We start from the raw sequence: 13850 nt of genomic DNA, 5'->3' as shown, positions 1-13850 counted from the left end.
TGCTTGGCAGAGGGCACTCTGACGTAGTTTCTCTACCCCAGGGCCACCTTCCTCCTGCTCTGAGTACACTCTAGACCCTTAATTTGGTACCAATGAAAAGCAGGTTTTATGGTTTAGAATTTGGAATACAATCGGTTAATTTCCTAGCTCTGTGACCTTAACCTCCCTCTGCCCCAGGTTGAGCTACATCTCTAGAGGGGGCTGCCCCAAGACCCCAGAGCTGTGACCCAAATGGAATATGGTGGAAGGGGCCATGGGGGATCATCTCCCTCCCATACAAAGCCATAGCCTCTGCTCCCCTTGTCTACAACCCTGGCAGGTGGAATTCTTCCCACCTTGTGCGACATCAGATCCCTGGGGCCTGTGCCAATAAGTGAGACCACTCAAGGCTCAACTCCTGAACTTTTTACACATTTTCGTTTGTTTTTCATGCAACGCACAATCTTGTGTGTCACAAAACTCTGTCCTGATCCCTTTCAATGACAGATTTAGGCCCTGATGGGGCCGTTGTACAAGGAGGAAGAACCAGCTGGCCAGATGTGGCAAAATGGGAACGCTAAACCTGGAATTGAGTTGAGGACGTCTGTGGAACAGTAGCCTTGTCTGTCCTAGGGAATCCTGCCCGATGCCATCTGTATCTGATAATTAAATCATTTATTCACACACACAAAAAAGAATATGTGATTAGCAAATTTATCAGAGACCAACCTGGTATTTAGCTTCTCCAGACTAGTCTGGTTCTCAGAAAACAGACATATATCATTTGGGCTTTAACTCAAAGCCTTTCCAGTTTGGTAAAACCTTTCAGGCTTTGAAGTCAGCTAGTCTAGCCCTTGAGGACCCAGGGTGACCTCCAAGCCACTATGAGACATCTGGATAGCACTTAAGTGGAGGATTGATGAATAAATGGGCAAATTGGGTCAGGTATGGAGAAGGACCCTTCAGGATATAAACTATGCATAATGTGGACATTCTTTTCTCTGTGAATATATAGGTTTCTGATATGCTTTTCCAAAGGCCATTCTGATTACATTTTATTGTACTCTATAAAACAGATGCTTTATTCCATGAATAAAATTGCATCCACTAGAGACAAGGACATCTAATTGGATCACCTGGGTTCTAGCCCCCTGCCAACTCAGAAAGAATAACTGCAACACCATTGTTGTGGGCACCTTTGTTGTTTTCATTCCCATATTTTTTTTTCAATAACCTGAGAGCTATGACTATTCCAAGTTATTATCTGTCGGTCCTGGCTTTTGCATCTGTTGTTTGGCTGGGTTATGTGCCAATTTCTTACAGTACTATTGAGATGATCCATCCTTATCATGGATTCCCATTCCCCCATTCTCTCCTGCTCTTAAATCCTTCCTTTTCTCTATGGCCGTAGCTATATCCTTTAAGCTTGCCCAAAGAGCACAGTGCTATTACAAATGCATTTTGCTTTTTAAATTTTTCAATGTGTGCTTTGAATGACCTTTATCTCCCTTTTATTTCTTCATCTTCTTTTAAATCAACCTTATTTCCTAGATTTTAATTTACTTGATCTAAGCTTATAGGAGGCCATATGGGATAGTGGAAAGAACACTGCACCAAATAAGATTCAGGAGAACTTGGCTCTAGTCTCAGCTCTACTGTTAACAGCTGTGTTACCTTGGAGAACTTACTTCCTCTCTCTGGGCCTCAGTTTTCTAATTTATAAAATGAGGGGACTCAAGTAGATTTAAATATTCCTGTAATCTCTTAATAAAAAAGATTTCATTTATCTCATGTTAGAAGGCTGAAAATGAAACAAATAAAATATGTCCAAGTGAAAGTATCTACATTATATGCAATTCATAAAGAAAATCTTTAGTGGATAGGAATAACCAGTTACATCTTTGAAAACTTCTTAACCATTAGAGTGATCCAGAAGTAAAATGAGTTGCTTCACAAGGTAATGGGTTTCTTCACACTGGATACCTTAAACCAAAGGATGAATGACCATTTGTTGAGTATAATGTACAAGGGATTCTTGTTCTGGAATGAGTCAGACTCATCCCTTCCAAGTCTGAGATTCTACAATTCTGTGATGACATGCCCTCTTGGGTTTCTTTCAGTTTAAAATACAATGCTAGTTAATAAAGCTTTTTTTAAAAAAGGCAGCATGGGGGAACTAGGAAAGGCATTAGACCAGGATTCACGAAATCTAAAGATTCTAGTCTCGCCTCTTCTAATTATTAGCTCTGTGAACTCTGAGTTTCCTCTTCCATAGTAATCTCTGCCCTGAACACTTTATAGTAGTAAAGATGTAAACAATCTGTAAAAGTGATTTGAAAAATGTGAAAAGATCCGCAAATGTAAGGTATGGTTATTATCATTGTCATTATTATTCTCTTACCATTGTCATAACTTCTTTTTCTTGTTATCATCATCAATATCTTTAGCATTATTATTTAGGAGAAGACTTGTAATTTTATTGGTATAGGAAACTCCCCAAACTTCCAAACAGGAAACTTTCTATCAATCAATTTATTAAGTGCCTACATGCTAGGCACAATGCTAAATACTGGGGATTCAAAAAGAGGCAAAAGATAATCACTGCCCTCAAGGAGTTTACTAATGGTAGAGATGACATGTAAAAAATATAGAAAAAACAAGATACATATAGGAAAAATTGAAAATAATTAAAAGAGGGAAAGCGCTGAAACAAATAGAGGTTGGGGAAGGCTTCCTGTAGAATATAGGATTTTAGACTATAGGAATTTAAAGGAAGACAGAGAAGTCAATAGACAAAGCAGAGGAAGTAGAATATTCTAGTCATGTGCGACAGAAAGAATGTCCAGATCTGAGAGACAGAGTGTCTCATTCATGGAATTGCCAAAAGATCAATGTCACTGTTACATGGTAAGTAGTATGGAATAAGAAGACTAGAAAGGTAGCAGAGGTCTAGCTTATGAAGGGCTTTAAATGCCAAACAGAGAATTTCATATTTGATCCTAGAGGTAATAGGGAGCTTCTGGAATTTACTGAGTAGGGTGGGTGACATGATCGGACCCTTTGCTTTAGGAAAATCTCTTTAGCGACTGAATGGAGATTGTATTGGAGTGTGTGGGGGGGTGCAGATTTGAAATGGGCAGACCCACTTGTAGTCTATTGTAATAGTCCAGACATCAGGTGATAAAGGCCTACGTTAAAGGGGTAACAATGACAGATAAGAGAAAGGAACAAATTTGAAAGATATTGCAAAGGTGAAAAAGACCTTGGAAATGGGGGGTGGGGTGGGGTGAGAGATTGTTAGGAGTCTAGAATAAGTCCTAGGTTGTAAGGCTGAGGGAGTAGGAGGATAGTGTGGTAAAAGGGAAGGTGGTAGGGGAGAACAGGATTTAGGGGGAAAGAGAATGAGTTCCATTCTGGACATATTGAGTTTAAGATGTCTAATGGATATCCAGTTTGAGATGTCTAAAAGGCAGGTGGAGATATGATTGGAGGTTAGCAGACTACTAATGCAGATCAACAACTTCTTACTATCTTAAAGTCTAGAAAGATGCCCGAGGCACTGAAAGGTTATGGAAAAAATAAGAGAACCTCATTTAAAACTGGTTACTGATTTTTGAATCAAGACCATCTGCAGGGAGGAAATTAAATATTCTTCATTGATGCTATTTTAAATGTGTTGAATGAAGAGAGTTAATTATACAGCCAAGAACAGTCCTGACTAATGACAAGCTCTGTGTTTAATATCCTAATCTTTGTTGGAATCATTAAGGTTAGTTGAACCAGTCACATTGTCTGACTGTATTGGAGATTCCTAACCAACCAGATGAGAATGGCAGTGAATCACAGAATGGAGAGGTGACAGGAGAGGAAGAAAAACATACAGGCTGCTTTATACAATAGAGTGCAGTTTCTCAGTGATTCTTCCTCTGGGATGGGGGGGGGGGGAATGAGTGAGTTTTATTGTATGAAGAACTCCATTTTTTAAATGGACTTGTTTTCAACTTAAAGATATACACATTACTGTATTTTATCTCTCAAGAGTTTACATAGCCCAGTTCTTTAGACTTATGTGAAATATTTAAGCTAATTTCTCTATGTATTTGAATGAGAAGTGCTGGCAATACAGAAGATATGTGAAAGCTAGTGTTGCCTAGAATTCAGGAGGGGCTTGAACATATACATACATAATAGATCTACTGGAAGACCCAAGAGATCAACATTCTGAGAGAAGTACTTTCTTTGAGACTGAGTTTACCCTCTGTCATGTGACTTTGAACAAATCAGTTACCTTTCCAGTCCTTCGTGTTCCCTCTTTTAAATAGCTCAACTGACCTCTGTATGCTCCACTGGATATTCTGTGACTGATTTCCCATTTAAAGTGTGCAGACAATTCCATTCTTTCCTTCCGGCTCTAGAGGGTACATGAATGTGCTCTCTCATAAGCCTCAGAGGTTGGGAAAAAAACTCTCATTTTCTCTTCTTTGGCTTGTTTCTCCAAAGTAGTCAGGTTAATGCCTGGTTGCCCAATTGTCTGTGAGATCAACCAAGGAATCCCGTGTATGTGTGGTTGGGGGGAGGGGAATGGGTTATCTGGCTATGGCAGAATGACACAACAATGATTCTGTTACATTGAACTCTCATCAGGTAACAATAATAATCATAATTAGTAGTAGAAATTTATAAAGTGCTTTAAGATTTGCAAATAAATTTCTATATATCATCACACTTAATTTTCATTGACAGACCTATGAGGTAAGTGCTACAGGTATTATCATCCTCATTTACAGACAGGAAAGAAGAGATTTAGAAATTGTTATTGCTGGGGTCAGATAGATAGTAAGATTCCTAAACAGAATTTGAAACTGAGGCTTCCTGACTCAGAGTCCAGCACTGTGCACATTGTTTCCTGTGTTTAGGAAGAATAAAAGGTACAAGTCACTTTTTTATCAGTTAGCCTCCATTTGGAGTGAAGTAGATAAGCATGTCCTTTGGGGGGGGTGGTTGTGACAACCCTTAGGGAGAAATTCAGGTCATAGCTGTTAGGGGTAGAATGTAGCATAAACCAAAAAAAGTAGCAGTATTCATTTCAGGCTATTGCACTGAATTTTATCAATGTTTTCTCTCTAAAACATATGATGGGATGATAGATGGTCAGAAAATGTTACTTTTTGCTAGAAAAATCCAGCTTAAATATTTATTTTTCATATATTCGTGCCTTTCAAACATTATAATTTGCCTCCATATCCATCTGTTCCAACCAAACATCAGAGATAACTATCTTTTTATCTTGGTATTTATTAATTGACATGTTTCTTTTTTTAGTTAAGGGAAAGTGCCCATTCCTTATTCATCATTTAAAATGAAAATACATTGCTCAATATTTGTGTCTTATTAGATAGAAGAGGGAGAAAAAGAGCCCCAACATAAGACAGGAAGGCTCATCTCAGAGAGGATGATTCCTAAGCCCTTCAGGACAGTAAAATTAATGAGGTGAGAACCCCGACATCACAAAGGGCTCTCTTGGGGATAGTATGCAGGAGACCAGGAGTTACTGGAGTTGCAGTGCAGTAGACCAAGGTTACCTTCACATTCACAGCTTTCTTCCTGCCCTCTTTTATCTGCAGTAGTTATGAGGATTTTCAGGTAACTGTTCAGCAAATGGGCTGGAGGAAATAAGTGGCAATTTAAACATATACTGTTTTGGGTCATCTAAGTATAGGGTTTGGCTTTCACTGTTCTCATCTGTGGAGTTGCTTAGAAGCAAAGACCACACAAGAGGAAAAGCTGTCCTGAATATTTTTCCTCGTATGTGATCTGTTCAGTATGTCTGGAGCAAATCTATCCAGTGTAGCCATTTAAACCAGTCATATCTAGTCAAGGGCATGGGCAGTGATGTCCACAAGGACTCCATATATTGAGGTATGCTCCAGTGTTAGGCTGAACAAATTGCAATTTTTTTTAATAATGAGTACTGATGATGAGAAAATTTTAAGATCGATATAGATCGCCTCATAGTGATTCAGCTGAGTTCAGTTCAGCATAGCACAAAGAATTTTCCCAGGTTCTGGGGGATAAAGAGATAAATATGAAGTAGTCCTTGGCTTCCATGAGCTTACATTTCATTAGGAGGGAGAAAATTCATTCAGAATATACACACATAGAAATACAAGGTGATTTGAGAAGGGAGAAAGCTAAGGTTGGGGGAAGCAAAGATGATATAAGAGAAAAAATAGTAAATGATTTGAGACTTGACAGAACATAGAAGTTCTGAGAGCCAGAGGTGAAAAGAGATTTAGCAAATGCAGAGAGGTAGCACATATAATGCTAATCTGGAGGAACAGCTAATATTCCAATTGGCTTGTCCATAGAATACATGTGGGAAATAGTGTAAAACAAGGCTGTTAAATATTTTCTTAATTAGAGAAAGAAAGAAACAGAGAAAAAGACAGAGAGAATTACATATAATTCAAATATTTTAACTCTATGGTTTTATTAGAATAGATATAAACCTTTCAGTCCTCTGTGCTTTATTAAAGTCCTTGTGGATTTTCATGGTTGATAGCCTGATGCCTACAAATATAAAAATCAGTGCATTTTAGGGTGAAAAGTGAATTATTTTCCATTGCCATTCTGAAGGATCCAAACTTCTGTGATCATCCTCTATTTTGGTTGCCTTCATCATAGGCCATAGGTCTCTAGTTTAAAGCTTTGCATTCTGACTTAAAAATAAGAACCAAAGGAAATGTTTCATTTCAGGCAAAAAATCTTCCTCATGTTTTTTACCTTGAAGCAGTTCAAGTTCTTGTCCTCTCTCTGGGATCAAATACAAAACTAGCCTTCCTGTCTTTGGTTCTCAGGCTTGAGATCCTTGCTTCCTGGGGCAAGGAGAGAGGTAGAAGTACCCTTCCTATCTTCAATATTGTTACCTCAATTCTGTTAAGTATCCAGTCTGTTTCAGTTCTATCAATAGCTTCCTGAAATGTATGTCCCAGTGGTGATGTAATTGATACTTCCTTGACTCCTGTAATTTTGGGGAGGTAAGGCTGAGTTGCTCTTGTCCCCACATGGCCACCTAATTCCACAGATGTTCACTTTGTAAAAAATACACTAAGGAGAAAATAGTTCAATGCATTGTGCATAATCAAAGACTGGGTGTCACTGATTAAAATATTTTTATCTCTTTGACATTTGACAGAGAGACAGAGATGTAATATGAAACTAATTTAAGCATTTATAAATGTTTTCTTTCATACTGCCAGATTTATCATGTACATTAGATAGGGGAAAATTGGAAATGTATCCAGATAGAATGGGTAAATTGAATTGGCACTCCTTGAGTTATGTTGTATTGTTTCAATGATTATTTGTTAATGCATCGTACATGTAGAAAATCTCTCATTTCTAGGAAACATGTTCTTCCTGAAAGGCAGAATAGTAGAAAGAATACCTCTTTTTTTAAGCAAAATTTTTAGCCCAAACTGATATGGAATAATGGTTAAATTAAACCTTTAGGTCAGGAACTCTAAACTTAGGGTCCATGAATCAATTATTTTTTTTTCTTTTTTCTTTCTTTCTTTCTATCCTCTATCTATATCTATTGCTATCATTTCTCTACATCTATTTCAATATAATTGCTTTCCTTTTTAATATTTATTTTATTTATGCATTAAAAACTTTATGCTGAGGAGACCATAAGCTTCACCAGACTGCCAAAGAATTCTATAACACAAGAAAGATTAAGAGACCTTGCATTAGATCTTGGATTCGACTTGGATCATGATTTTGGGAGATTAATGGGAAACTATTGCATTGATTATAGAATAGAAGAAGAGAACTTTTTGAATCAGTATTACTCAGAATCATGAAGTTCTGTACTGGAGATTATCCAGGATTTCATCGACTGTTTTAAAATGAGATAAGAGGAATTTGGATGTCCTTTGGTTCTGTATTGTTGTTCTGTTGGTTATTTTTTTTTCAGTTGTGTCTAACTCTTTTTTACCCCTTTGGGATTTTATTGGCAAAGATACTGGAGTGGCTTGGCACTTCCTTTTCTAGCTCATTTTATAGATGAGGAGTTGAGACAAATAGGGTTAAGTAACTTGCCCTGGGTCACACACCTAGTAAGTGTCTGAGGTCAGATTTGAACTTAGGTTTTCCTGATTGGTGCTCTATCCACTGTGCTGCCTAGCTGGATTCTATAGTTCTTTGTAAATTATGTCCTTAAATTACCAAGAAGAAAAAAACAAAAAACAAAAACTCCCAATTCAGCTACAGCAAAAAAGAACAAACTTCTATTGTATCCAATATGTATAGGAAATTGGGATTGCAATGGAGACATAAAGATGAAAAATGAAAAAAAATTCATTCTCAAGGAGTTTATAACCTAATATGGGATATACGAGACATATGATACCAGACATATTTTGATAAATACAATTGAGAAATTTATTTAAAATGTTCTGAAAAATTGAACAGGAAAAGATTACCTTCTTCTAAGATAATGGAGAAATCATGGAATCTTCATGGAGAAGGGGTCATATAATCTTGGCCATAAGGGGAGAAATATCAGTAGACAGAAATGGGAGGAGGAAGGATATGGATCTATGCAGGAAGGATAGAATGAGAAAAGATATGGAAATGGATGACAGAGAAATGAGAAGGGGCTGATAAGTAGCAAAATTTGGCTAGAGCAGGTAGTGCATGAAGGAGAGGACAATAAGATAGGGTTGAAAAGTAAGTTAAAGGGGGGCAGCTAGGTGGTGCAGTGGATAAAGCACCCGCTCTGGATTCAGGAGGACCTGAGTTCAAATGCAGCCTCTGACACTTGACACTTACTAGCTGTGTGACTCTAGGCAAGTCACTTACCCCTCATTACCCCTCAAAAAAACAAAACACACACACACACAAAAACCCCAACCTCCCCCCCCCAAAGTAAGTTAAAGTCCAATTTTGGAAGGTTTTAAATATCAAACCAAAACCTTTTTTAAGAAAAATTTTCTTTTATCCTACAGACCAGTGGTCTCCAAAATAAGAATCAGGGCACTTTGGGGGACTGTGGCCTGAGCCCAAGGACTGTGTGATCAAACAATTAGAGGATTGGAAAATGAGACACATTCTACCATTTAGGCAATAACAAATTCAAGGGTTTATCTCTGACAAACCACACATATCATTATCCCCCAATAGTCTTCAATCTATTCCCTCTGTCCCCTATTCTAGCCACTAATCTACTTTCCCAGTCAAACATTGAAACTTCAGGATAGTTATTACCTGCTATTCACCCACAGGGGCAAGTAACAGATATCATTGGGAAAATTCTGCCTCTCCCACTCACCTATACTTTCTCTTCTACCTTCTCTGTTAATCACTTTGTGGCTGTGACAGATCAACTTCAGATAGTAGACTTTGGTGTACCTGTGACTAGTAAGAGCCCTGCCTACAATATTTTTGTTTTAGGTTGAGACTTATCACAGATCTTATTACATTATTTTCCCCCCCAAACTCACTCTTTTCCTAAACTTCCCTCATACTGTCAAGGAAACCACTATCTTCCCATTCACCCACAACCTTGATGTCATATTTGACATTAAATTTGCCAAAGTTAGTTGCCAAGTCTTATCATGTCTACCTCTACTTCTTTGCTATCTGTCCCTTTCTCTCGAGTCAGCCACCAGCCTAATTCAGGTGCTTAGCAGATTTTACCTGGACTCCTACAACAGCAGTGATCTTAATTGGCTTCTTTGCTTGATGTCTTCCCTCTCCAGTTCATCCTTTATATAGTTGCCAAAGGAAAACCTGACAATGTCATTCCTCTACCCAGAATATTCCATTGGTTCCCTATTGACTCTAAGATCAAATATTTTATTGTTGTTGTTCAGTCATGAACCCATTTGCATTTTTCTTAGTGAAGATACTGGATTGATTTGCCATTTACTTCTCCAACTCATTTTACAAATGAGGAAACTGAGGCAGGTGGGGTTAAGTGTCTTGCCCTGGGTCACACAGGTATGGAGTATCTGAAGCCATATTTGAACTCAGGAAGACTCATCTTCCTGACTCCACGCCTGGCAAGCTACCCACCAAGCCACTTAACTGCCCTATTTAATCTTTATCTCATCCTTTTTAATGTTTGTGCAAGTTTTATATTCTACTTAATTATTAGCAGAGTAGCTCATGTATATAATTTCGGAATAGGATGAACATATGCATATTGGGGGTAGATAATCAAACGTTTTTAAGTGATGGGTTTCACAATCAGAAAAAGTTGGATTCCATTGCTATAGACCAGTGAAATGTACAAAATGTTTTTCTGTACAAGTGATGTGATCATAGCAATAGCAAGAGGGAGATTATTCAGTCATTAATATAAGGAATGGATCATAGAGGGAGCAGGACTAGAGTCCAGAATACCAGTTAAGAGGCTATTATAATATATAGTTCATTCAAGGCCTTTTATGATAAGCTATAATTCTTTGATGTTTTGCAGTCGTTTTTCAGCCATGTCCAATTCTTTGTGACCCCATTTGGAGTTTTCTTGGCAAAGATACTGGAGTGACTTATGTTTCCTTTTACAGCTCATTTTTACCAAAGAGGAAGTGAGGCAAACAGGGTTAGGTGACTTGCTCAGGGTCACACAGCTAGTATCTGAGGTTGGATGTGAACTAGGGTCATTTTGACACCAGGCTGGCACTCTATCCACTGCATGATCTAACTGCCCTTATTATAATTCTACATCTCAAATTTTATCTTGTACTACTCCCTCCCCCTTATTATATGCCCTAGACAAATCAGAGTATTCTGTCTTTGAGGCAGCTTTGTCCTTAAGGCAATTAGGTGGTATAGTAGATAGAGTGATTAGTCTATAGGTAAGAATACTTAAGTTCAAGTTCAGCCTTAGAGAGTTAGTGTGACTCTGGACAACTGACAATTTGTAACTGCCTCAGTTTTGTCAGCCTCTAAAAAGGAATCTTTAATAACACCTGAGTTCCAACATTGTTGTGAAGATCAAATGAGATATTTGTAAAGCACTTAGGATGGTGCCTTCACAACATGCCTGACACATAATAGGAAATTAATAAAAGCTCATTTTTTCCCCTTTCCCTTTCTTTTCCTCATTTTGAGAAGTCTGAGTTTCTCCTATGCTTTTTCAGCCTTGTTCGTTATGTTTGTTCCCTACTTTTTGAATGCCTTTCCTTCCCTCTTCTCACCTGTCAAATTCCTAGCTGTCAAAAAGTAGCTTAAATATAATTTCCTCCAATAACTTTCCCTGATCTCCATGGTTTGTCATGATGTTTTGCTCCCTTGAACTCACATGGCACTTTTCTTAATCCTGTCTACTATAACCATCCTCTATTGTTTTGTATTATATATGCCTCTATGTGTGTCAAGTTACCACTACCCCCCGCATTGTAAAGTACCTGAGACTAAAGAACTTGTCATATCAACTTTGTACCTCACCCATCACCTAGCACAGTTCTCTAAAGAGGGCTGGTATTTAATAAATATTTGTTGGATTGAATTGCTACAAAATTTCAGAGAAGCCAGGCAAAACAACCTATAGTATTAGAGCTGAGTCTTATAGATTTGGTGGGATTTTGATGTGTAGGGAGCACTTTCAGTTTGAAAAACACTAACTATACTATTTCTATTACCCCATACTCTATTGTGGTGTGACTAGAAGAAGAAGAAACCTTGGGAAACAGGATAAATTTTCTTTCAAATTTAAAATAAAATCCTTGGAAGAATCTCATTAATTTAAAATTTTCTCAGAGAACATTTCCTTCATGAAGCATTAAAAAATTAAATAAAAATAGAGAGAAATAGTACTTAATGTCTTTAGGAGAAAGTATCAACTTGGAATTGTCTCAGAGAAGACCTCATTAAGCTGTGTGATAAAGTGATTATTCTGTGTCACTTTCCGTAGGTTTTTAGCAATTATGTGGAATGTTTTTTCAGAATATTGCGACTTCTCTCTTTCTTGAACTTCCTTGATTTAGAGATTAAAATTCTGCTAGGAAAAGGTGAGGTACAAAGTGGTGTCAAATCTTGATTCACACATGCTAAAAATTCCACATCAGCTGTGACAAGATTTTGAAAGATGTCGAAGGCATTCTTGAGCATTTTCTCATAAATTAAGAGTGTTCATGACCCAATCTTTTGACAGTGCAATGAAAATGAAATTTTTCTCTCCCTAATTTTTTCACACATTTCTGAAAACACAATTTGAATGAAACTTTTCATATGAAATTGTCTAATTTGCCTCCCCTTCTTTTTTTTTTTTTTTGGCCTTTTCTTTTTGACATAATCTTTGCACTTATTGGCTCTTCTTAAAACTTCAAATAGAAAAATAGTCCATAGGCAGATTGCATAGCCAGCTGTCACATCCAGCTGGATCATAAGAGAGGATAAGACCCTTATAAGATGCTAGAATGACCAATCTAAGATGACATTAAGCTTTGGTCTTGTAATTATTAGTTGACTATCAACAGTTCAAGAGAAGTATACTTTCTTTGTCTAATGTTTTATTACAAGAAAAAGTACAGAGAGGTGTTTTATTTAATTTGAATAAAGAATAGATAATAGAGAGCTAGAATTTCTTAAATTAGCTACGTTTATTGTAGTTAGTACTATAGTTAATCTTCTTAATTTATCACTTAGTGTAGGGCAATTACCCACAATATGGAAATGAGCCAGGGTTATTGTATCACTGGGAGGTGATTATAACTTTCAAGTTAGATTTAAACCAGTACAGAATTATCTACACTTCTGCATTATCACTTAGTACAATATTTGCTACAGAGCTACCCTCTGAGTTCTGTGACATTTCAAAAGGTGGTCTTTCTGTCCTCTTATCAAACTAACTTTTGGTAAAAATGCTCTACTACCACTCTCCTACTGGGCATGATTAATACTGCTCTTAATTTAATTGAAATGGATTGATCAATAAGGTCAATTTTTATGGATTTATTCCTAACATCTGATGTGGCAAATCATCAATTATCATTATCTAAATTAACATGGATTACCATGAAGAGAGGGTAAATTGCTTTGTAGATTTCCTAAAGCAGAGCACATATCTAACTCTGTTCTATACACACAATTTTCAATACAATAACCTTCTGCATGTATTTTCTTTTGCTTTATATGCTGGGATTTCTTTCTTGATACACATAATGGATGTTCAGTTCAATAAGCATTTATTCAGCACTTAATGTGAAAGGCACTGCGGTCACAAAGACAGAAATGGAACAGCACCTTCCCTCAAGGACCTTATATTCTATATTCTTAAGTAGCCCATGCTGATACCTATAGCCATCAAAGGATGCTAAAAGGATGAGGTATTAGGGAATATAGATATAAAGCTATCTACGGAAAGCAAAAACAAAAACAACCTTAGGTCATTGGTGGCAACATTTCTAAAACATATAAATAGGGAGCGAGGAAGGAAGAAGAAAATCCTAGTAATTTTGCATTTGTGGAAAACAGCAGGCATTAATGATCTAGGGATGATTCAGGGGAGTTGTACTAGACCAATGTTTCCAGGTCAGTCTGATAGCTCAGGCTGGAGGCTGAAATAAAATGAGATACTTGTGGAGCATTTAGAAGGTAACAAAAGGAAGTTTACTTTAGAGGTAGCAGGAAAAGGATATTTGAGAATATGACCTTGTTTGAGTTGTATTGCTTCCCTGCTTCTGTGTTGTCCATGATGGTCCCTCATCAATCAGAAGTCTGAGAGAATAGAAGAAGAACCCCAGGAACCAGAAAGCTCCCTTAAGGACCAGAGTCATTAGTCCTGTGAGCCTGTGTTGCTTTTACATAGATTTTTGAGTTTCAGAAACTTTGGATCTTTTAGTTTTGTCAATAATACATCT

General features: G+C 37.2%; 1 protein-coding gene across 8 annotated transcripts in view; it reads left to right on the top strand.

Annotated features, from left to right (window-relative positions):
• Window positions 1–13850, top strand: part of LOC122737954 (neurexin-3-beta) — a 747838-nt gene that overhangs the window by 61067 nt on the left and 672921 nt on the right. The gene's annotated exons all lie outside the window — the stretch shown is intronic.

The sequence above is a fragment of the Dromiciops gliroides genome, chromosome 2 (assembly GCF_019393635.1).
Source record: "Dromiciops gliroides isolate mDroGli1 chromosome 2, mDroGli1.pri, whole genome shotgun sequence".
NCBI lineage: Eukaryota > Metazoa > Chordata > Mammalia > Microbiotheria > Microbiotheriidae > Dromiciops > Dromiciops gliroides.
Note: the sequence above shows the minus strand (reverse complement) of the source record. Positions and strands in the feature narration are given on the sequence as shown.